Raw genomic sequence first — 10,078 nt, 5'->3', positions numbered from 1 at the left:
TATTTTATTTTATTTATTTTCTACTTTTTAGTCTTGCCTGTACAAAATTTTGCAATAGATATTAAAATAATTCAACTTGCAGTGAAAGAGAACAGAAGACTATGCAAGCACAATTGGGCAATTCACAAGGTGTCGTATTTGTCGTGTTTGTCGTGAAGTCATGATATTTCATGACAGTGGTAAAAATGTTGTTATTGTTTTGTGAAGAAAAATAACACATGACGATACAACTCTGCAACCTATGTTTATTCGGTGTTATGTGAGGTTAAGTGCTGAGATATAATAAATAATCGTAACAGGTGTTCACAACCGTCGTGTTTTAACACAACTTATGTTAGGAAAATATAACTTCACAACACCTTGTGAATTGCCCATATGTTTATTCGGTGTTGTGTGAGGTTAAGTGCTGAGATATAATAAATAATCGTAATAGGTGTTCACAACCGTCGTGTTTTAACACAACTTTTGTTAGGAAAATATAACTTCACAACACCTTGTGAATTGCCCAAATGTTGTTTGCTCACATTTAGTATAAACATACATATGTATGTACATACATACATATAGCAGCAGTTTATTTCATTTAAAGAAATAGCGTGTCGTCCATTTCCGCTGTGATGTATATAAATAGTGCATATATTTAGGCGCAATATTTAACTTTTTCTGGCGGGGCGACATCTAGACTCTTCTAATTGTATCTCCTTGATATGATGCCTACAACGATGTTGATATCTAGACTAGGTTGATATCTAGAATTTTCCATAAATAGCTTTGCTACACTTATAGTAGGTGCATTCTTTGGCAACTGAGCTACAAAAGAACACTCGCTTAAATGACGAAATACACGCAAAGCAACAACACAAACTCGGCATTTATCCGAACTCAGCCAGGTCAGTTAAAAAATACGCGACCTGAAGGCTAGTGTTGGTAGGTGAAAAAACTGCGCTATTGTGAATTGTTAATGGGAAAGTGGAGAGGGAAATTTTTTCTTCCTTTTATACGCGACTTATATTTCAAAAGAGTATATATATTACGCAAATACCTCACATAATTACTCGTTTAAATTGATTTTTGTATCTAAATCCCGTTAAACTAATCGCATTTTCTTGCCAGCTACCAACAGGGTTGCTTAAGTAGCTAAAAGGAAATTTTACCCGAGCTGAGCGTTCTTTTGTCGCTCGCTTACAAAAAAATGCAGCTAGTATAAATGGTGGTTTGGACATACAACAATCAAAGCGGTCTGGACATACAACATTGCAAGTTGATAAAAGCGTTGTAAAATAATAATATATCTCAGTCCCATAGAATTTGTTTTGATAACTTTTGATTTTGAAATTTTAACAAAAGTCATTACACACATAACATAGACCTAAAATTTCTACAGCGAAAGTACAAATTTGAGATCGATTTTAAGCGGGCGTTATTAATATACCCACATACATACATATATTACTCTTCAATTTCAAATCAGGCGATGGCATTGTTGTTATATTTTTTCGTTTGTACATGCTTTTGTTCTTCACTTCTCAGATGCTTTTTCGAAATTAATAAAAACCAAAAACAAAAATTAAAAATTACATGTTGCCTTTGACGGCATTCGAACCGGAACATGCTGGGAGCTAACAACTAACAGCGAGCATCTCTACACGTTCAGCTACAGCCAGACATGCAAATGTACGCTCAAATGCTCAACTTAAATCACATTTTGTTAAAACACGGGCAGTGACCGGGTAACAATAAGCGGGTGCAGAGACACGAGTTGGTCCACTATAGCATGAGAGATGAACGCTTTTGTAAGTACTCCAATATACCACAAATAGACTACATGGTCCAACAATTTTTGCAGGGTACTGATGGACATATGTATGCACATTAAGGTGATGCCAAAACTGGAACTTTTTGGTAATTCGACTGAGAACGTTCGGATTCTTGAAGATTAGAGGGAAAACAAGTTCCTTCTAAAATTTCAGCTTATTTGAACAAGATTTAGAGGTCGCTCAACGCCGTTGTTGTTTTCCGGAAACTACAGATTATAGATGCATCTAAAATCTGTAGTTTCCGGAAAACAAACAACAGCGTTGAGCGACCTCTAAATCTTGTTCAAATAAGCTGAAATTTTAGAAGGGACTTGTTATTCCTCTTATCTTCAAGAATCCGAACGTTCTCAGTCGAATTTACAAAAAGTTCCAGTTTTGAATCACCCTAATTTACATATGTACTTATGGACAGCAATTTTTCATGTATTTACATATGTTTGAATGGTTGTACATATGTACCAGGGTTGTTGCGAATAACAACAACATAAACAAGTTTGGTATCAAATGAAAGAGGACTTAAATAGCTTTAAAAACTGAAATGTCTAAACGAGCAAATCCACCTATTGAAAAATATTTCAATAAAAAATGTTAGTTGATTACCATAGAACAAACCTTTAGCCAGGTATATGAATTTCTTTAGTATTAAATGATATAAAAAAATATAAATAGAGATGGTAACCTTCGTTCGTTATTTCTGTTTAAAAGCTCTGTTTAAAAGCTCTGTTGTTAAGCTGTTTGTTTATTTTTTTATTTCGGCATACAAAATATTAGGCCAAGTTTAACTGGTAAAAAATAACTGTTATTTTCGGTCCCTGGAATATTGTGCGAGTGCACGTATATCTGGCCAGTCACAGAAGAACGGATTAAAAATGAATTACAAAAACTAATATCGAAAAACGCTGTTGACGTTACAGGTTCTCCAAATTAAGAAACAACCAAAAGAATGAGAATGAAGAATTCTTTGGAAAACAACGGTGTTTAAACAACGACCTTGCCATGATACTAGATTGTGAAGATGAAAGTCAGGAGGATACATCCGACATTTGCAGCCCCGGTGCAATTCTCAAAAAGGAATTATTGCACCGCAAAAAAAAAACAATAAATATAACTGAAAGTCCTCTCGACTGGTGCAGCGTCAATCGAAAAGAATTTACAATTTTGTCAAGTTTCAAGTTTTTCAAGTTTGTCGCCTCGAGCGAGCAGTTATTTAGTGGCCCTGATTTACGACCCTTTAAAAACTTTTTATTGGATACAATGTTCCAATTTTTAAATTCAAGTACTAAAAAAAACATTATTAAAAATTACTAACCTTTACATTTTTTGTTTAACTAAATCATCTAATTTACTCACCTAAATTATTTCTTAATAAGTAAAAAAGTCTAAGTTCGGGCGGAGCCGAACATTAAACACCCGGCGCAAGTATTCAATATAGTTTTTCACCTTTCCGAAAACTACCGCTACATGGTAATCAGGGGTGCAGTTACCCCTATTTCAAACATCTTCGATAGAACGTTCAGTTAGATACAATGAGATAAACTTATATAGATATATGTGGGCGGCATCCCGCCCATTTTCCAAAATTCAATAATAATGTTACTTCATTTCAAAAGATTGTTTGGGTAAAATTAGCGTCCTTAAGTTTCGAAATATCGAAGTTTCAAGCATTTCTGAAATTTACCGTTATGAAAAAGTGGGCGTAATTTTAGTCCAATTTCGATAACTGTCAACGTTTTGCCTTCATTTGGCAACCACAATAATCATACCGAATTTGGTACACATTGATCGAACGGTTACCGAGATACACATATGCGATCATAAATGAGCGGGGTCACGACCATTTTCCAACATTTTATTATAAGCGTATTTTTTGCTAAAGAATTATTGCAAACATCAATCTTGAATAAATTAGCTCCAGTATTTACTGATTTATCGAAGCTTTCGTATTTCTCCAAATTACCGTTATATGGGATGTGGGCATGGTTGTTATCCGATTTTTTTAATTTTCAGCCGTTTGGTATGTTTTGTGAAGGCCGACAACTGTGTCAAGTTTCGGAGGAATTGGCACACATGTAACCATAAGTGGGCGTAGCTGCGCCCATTTTCCAAAAATTTATAATATTATTTTTTTCCCTAAAAATGATTGTAAATATCAATTTTGAGTGAGTAAGCTTCAGTAGTTACTAAAATATCGCAGTTTTCGTATTTCTGAAAACTACCGTTGCATGGGAGGTAGGCGTGGTTATCGTCTGAGTTTGCCTATTTTCAACACCATCCGTCCTACGCTCAAAAGAAGTACACATACCAAGTTTCGTTAAGATATCTCAATTTGTACTCGAGTTATCGTGTACACAGACGGACGGACGGACGGACGGGCAGACAGTCACCGCTTAATCGATTTCTCTTTTCATTCTGATCATTTATGTATACATTTGTCTATATCTATTTCGATTCGTCTTGCCTGTTACAAACAACCGTTATGTGAACAAAGTTATAATACCCTTGTGCACAAGTGCGCTCGGGTATAAAAATACTTGACATCCGCATTCGCATCCGCATCCGCGGATGTTGGCGTTTAAACATCCGCATCCGCATTCGCATCCGCGGATGTCTAAATTTCCACATTCGCAACATCCCTGATATGTACATTTGTATGTACCCAGTAGAAATCGGTTGTATGCATTCTTGAAGTATGCATTCTGTATGAGTGAAATAGTGTGAACAGTTCATGCGTAATCATGAATTTCCACGAATAAATTCAAATTCTAGCGAACTGCAAGCGAACGTACGTTGTTGTTCTTTTAAGTACTAACATTGTAACAGGTCGATGTCTGTACATTATAGATATTAAAGAATAATTAATGTGAGGGGTCTTTATTAGAGCACCAGAAGCCAAATCAACCATTTGAATTATTGTCTGTCTGTCTGTCTGTATGTTTGCACGCGCATCACTCGGAAACGAATGCATGGATTTGAATGCAGTTTTCACCGATGTATTGTTAGAGGTCTAACTTAAAATATAGAAGTAAAAAAATTAGAGAGTTGCCACCTGTTTGAAAAATGCAATTTAGATAAATTGATAAGAAAAAGTGAATATTGCAATATGGGCGTCAACAGAAAAAAGCTTAAGAAGGCTTACAAACAAAAATTTTTTTCAAAGTTGCCACCTGTTTGAAAATTTTAATTTAATGTAATTTATGAAATAAATTGAATAAGTATTGCAATGTGGGTATCAAACTGAAAGGCTTAGGAAATTTGCTTCCGAAAATATTTTTAGGGAGGGTTGCCACCTGTCTGAAAAATTTTATTGTATTAAATTGAAAAAATAAATGAAATCTATATCTATACTTATAATAAAATTGTAACAGGCCGATGTAAAGAAAAATTAATATGGTGGGTTTTTATTAGAGCTACAGAAGCCAAATAAACAATTTTTAGAATTTTTGACTCTCTGTCTGTCTGTATATTTGTACACACCTCGCTCGAAGACATGGAATTGAATGCAGTGCTCACCGATGTATCGCTAGAGATCTAGCTTACAATACAGAAGAACAAAATTAGAGAGTTGCCACCTGTATTTAAAGTTTCAGTTTAGGTCAATTGATACGGTAAAGTAAATACTGCAATATGGCTGTCAAAGAAAGAGGTTAACAAAGGCTTACAGCTGAAAATATTTTGTGGAAGGTTGCCTCCTATTTAAAAACTTAAATTTAATTTAATTGATGGCATAAATTAAATATTGGCATCAAACTAAAGAGGCTAAAAATTTTAATGCCGAAAATAGAAGGCAAATCCCCTGCCAACTGCTTGAAAAATTGAATACATGTAAATGTGTAAAATAAATGAAATATTACAATACGGACATTAAACTAAAGAGGATTAGAAAGCTTACTTTTGAAGTATTTTTGAAGCGGGTTGCCACTTATTTGAAAACTTTAATTCAGTTAAATTTATAAGATAACCTAAATGTTGCCATATGGGTATCAAACGAAAGTTTTTGAGAATAATAAAATTGCAACAGGCCGATATCAGTACATAATAGATGTTCAAGAAAATTAGATCAACAGAAGCCAAATCTAAAATTTTTATAATTTTGGTCTGTCTGTTTGTACGTTTGTAAGTGTATCACGCAAAAACTAATGTATGGAATTAAATGCAGTTTTCACCGATGTACATATATAGAATCCATTTTTTTGTTTTATTTATCCTCGATCATTATTCCTAGGTATTTGAATGTATTTACTTTGTCCAGTGCGTCGTTGTTTATATTTAGAGTTAGCAACAGAAATGTATGTATGTATGATGGAAAACTCTTTTGATACAAATTTACTCGATGAGTGCCGCTGGAGTCGAGGTTGAAATTAATAACACGTATTCGGCCGCTGTGGTGTAGTGGTAAGCAGTGCGCGCTTTCACTCACCAGCACCAACAACAACATCGCAAAAAATTTAGAAAAAGGTTTTTTTTAACAGCGGTCGTCTTTCGGCAGGCAATGGCAAACCTCCGAGTGTATTTCTGCCATGAAAAACACCTTCTCATAAAAATACAATCGCCGTTCGGAGTCGGCGTAAAACTGTAGGTCCCTCCGCTTAGTGTGACAATATCAAGGCGCACGCCGCAAGTTTGAGGAGAAGCTCGGCCAAACACTAACATATGTGTAAGCGCCAATCTATTATTATTATTATTCATTTTATGGTAAGCAATGGTTTTGCCGATGCCCCGACGGAAGAGAAGGATGAGGCGTCCAAGGATCTCTTCTATGAGCGCTTGGAACGTACATATGAGCGCTGCCCCCGACACGATGTCAAAATCGTGCTTGGCGATTTTAATGCCAAGGTGGGCAAGGAAGGGATCTTTGGCGCCACTGTCGGAAAATTCAGCCTCCACGACGAAACGTCCGATAACGGACTGAGGCTGATCGACTTCGCCGGGGCCCGAAATATGGTAATATGTAGTACTAGGTTCCAGCATAAGAACATCCACCAAGCTACATGGCTGTCTCCAGATCGAAAAACGAGAAACCAAATCGATCATGTTGTGATAGACGGAAGGCATGCTTCAAGCGTTTTGGACGTACGTACACTCCGAGGGCCAAACATCGACTCGGACCACTATCTTGTTGTAGCCAAGATACGCACCCGCCTCTGTGCAGCAAAAAAATGTGCGCCCAACAATGCAAGGAAAGCTTAACGTCGAAAAGCTGCAATCACAACAGACGGCCAATTTATTCGCCACTCGACTCACACACCTGCTCTCTGAGAGCACTCTTCAACAATCCGACGTACGCGAGCAGTGGAACCACATTTCCCGATCATTAAGTACCGCCGCCGAAGAAGTAGTTGGATTTCAGCGAGCCCGAAAGAACAACTGGTACGATGAGGAATGTCAAGAAGCCGCAGAGAAAAAATATGCCGCCTACAGGGCCACGCTGCGATCGGGCGCAACGCGAGCCATGTGGGACCGTTATAGGGAACTGAAGAAGGAAGCGAGACGTATTTGCCGCAATAAGAAGAGAGAGGCCGAAATACGTGAGTGCGAAGAGCTTGAGATGCTGGCCGACAGGAAGAACGCCCGAAAATTCTACCAGAGGGTTAGGCGACTTACGGAAGGTTTCAAGACCGGGGCGAACTCCTGTAAGAACAACAATGGCGACCTAGTGACCGATGTCCAGAATATACTTAAATTGTGGAGGGAACACTTTTGCAACCTACTGAATTGTAGCAGCGCTGAAAGTAGTGAAGAAGACGAACCCGAGTCCCCAGTCGATGATGATGGAGTAGCTGTCCCACCGCCTGACTATGACGAGGTACGAATAGCGATTACGCGGCTGAAAAACAACAAAGCTGCTGGAGCTGACGGCCTGCCAGCCGAGCTATTCAAGTACGGCGGCGAGGAGCTGATGAGGTGCATGCATCAGCTCGTATGCAGAATATGGTCAGATGAACGCATGCCCGACGACTGGAATTTAAGTGTGCTCTGCCCAATCCACAAGAAAGGCGACCCCGCCATACGCGCCAACTACCGCGGAATTAGCCTTCTAAGCATAGGTTACAAGGTCTTATCGAGCGTATTGTGCGAAAGACTGAAGCCCACCGTCAACGAGCTGATTGGACCTTATCAGTGTGGCTTTAGGCCTGGAAAATCCACCATAGATCAGGTATTCACAATACGCCAAATCTTGGAAAAGACCCGCGAGAATAGGATCGACACACACCATCTATTTGTCGATTTCAAAGCCGCTTTCGACAGCACGAAGAGAAGTTGCCTTTATGCCGCGATGTCTGAATTTGGTATCCCCGCGAAACTAATACGGCTGTGTAAAATGACGTTGAGCAATACCACCAGCTCCGTCAGAATAGGGAAGGACCTCTCCGAGCCGTTTGATACCAAACGAGGTTTCAGACAAGGGGACCCCCTTTCGTGTGATTTCTTTAATCTTATGTTGGAGAAGATAATAAGAGCCGCAGAACTGAACCGCTCAGGCACAATACTTTATAAGAGCGTACAATTGCTGGCGTATGCCGACGACATCGATATTATCGGTAAAAACAAGGGCTACGTCTGTTCTGCCTTCTCGGGATTGGATAGAGAAGCAAAGCGAATGGGTCTGGTGGTGAACGAGGACAAAACGAAGTATCTCCTGTCAGCACACAAACAGTCAGAGCATACGCGTCTTGGCACCCACGTCACTGTTGACAGTTACAAGTTTGAAAAAGTAGACGACTTCGTTTATTTGGGAACCAGCATTAACACCAATAATAATGTCAGCCTTGAAATCCAACGGAGAATCACTCTTGCCAACAAGTGCTACTTTGGGCTGAGTAGGCAATTGAGAAGTAAAGTCCTCTCTCGTCGTACAAAGATCACACTCTATAAGTCACTCATCATGCCTGTGCTGGTGTATGGCGCGGAAGCATGGACAATGAAAGCATCTGATGAGGCGGCTCTTGGAGTTTTCGAGAGAAAGATTCTGCGAAAGATTTACGGACCTTTACGCGTTGGTGATGGCGAATATCGCAGACGATTTAACGATGAGCTGTATTAGCTTTACAACGATATAGACATAGTGCAGCGAATTAAAATTCAGCGGCTCCGCTGGCTTGGCCATGTCGTTCGGATGGACAGAAACGCTCCTGCTCTGAAAATATTCAACGCGGGCCGCGATGCTGGGAACAGAGGAAGAGGAAGGCCTCCTCTGCGTTGGAAAGACCAGGTGGAGAAGGACTTGGCTTCACTTGGCATTTTCAATTGGCGTCAGTTAGCATAGAAGAGAAATGACTGGCGTGCTGTTTTGGACTCGGCCAAAATCGCTTAGGCGGTTACAGCGCCAAATAAGAAGAAGAATGGTTTTGCCGAAATGTATAGAAACCCCGTGTGGTTGGTCTGCTTTGGCCCTATGTTTAAGTTATACGAATTTAGTTTTCAGATGTCTAAATGAAGGATGGGGTTAAGTTTGTCTGACGCCCTCATGCACGATCATATGATCTTGCATCTACCTAGAAATCAGTTTATAAATATTACCGCGAACTGTAAGTGGCGAATTAACAAGGAAATATCACCGTGGGTATGTCAATTGCTTCATTTGAAAGATATTCAAGAGATCACACGACTCATTTAGCCAATGTACCGGAAAATGTTTCATTCTGTGGTACAGCGAGGATTCTTGGCCCTCCTATAACCAGGGTTGCCAGATTTTTTATGCGCGAAATCAGTACCTTAGACTTTTTCATGCTAAAAAAATCAGTACTTTTCAGTACATTTTTATTCAATGAAATTATGAATGTAAGTAACAGATAATACTTTAAATCGCCAGCAAACTAGTTTTAAACAATATTTTGGTATATGAATAAAATATAGTTCATAAAAAATAAAAGTGTTATTCATTGTAACATGAGTGTACACATCATTGTACACAGAAGCCAATTAATTATTTTATATTTATTACTTTTTTGAATAGCAATAAAAGAGATCATTTCAGTTTAAAATTAAATTTGAAGCTCACTTTAAAAAATTTTGTTTAGAAGCCGATTTCTCTCTTTGCGTAAGGAAATAACTATATATTTAAGATCCTCTTGCTTCGTTTGAGTGTGGTATTGAAAAAAAAACTAAATTACATATTTTTTCAAACTGTGAAAAAGTACCACTATTTAAGAACTTCATCTATATTTCCTCATGGCTTAAATTAGTTTTTTCAACTACGCAAAAACGTTGTAAGACTAAGAATTCGCTGAAAAGAGTATCTAACTCTATGTCTCGTATGCAAA

The sequence above is a fragment of the Rhagoletis pomonella genome, unplaced genomic scaffold (genome assembly GCF_013731165.1).
Source record: "Rhagoletis pomonella isolate Grant_MI unplaced genomic scaffold, Rhpom_1.0 Rhpom_scaffold_00040, whole genome shotgun sequence".
NCBI classification, from domain to species: domain Eukaryota; kingdom Metazoa; phylum Arthropoda; class Insecta; order Diptera; family Tephritidae; genus Rhagoletis; species Rhagoletis pomonella.
This window is presented reverse-complemented; position numbering follows the sequence as displayed.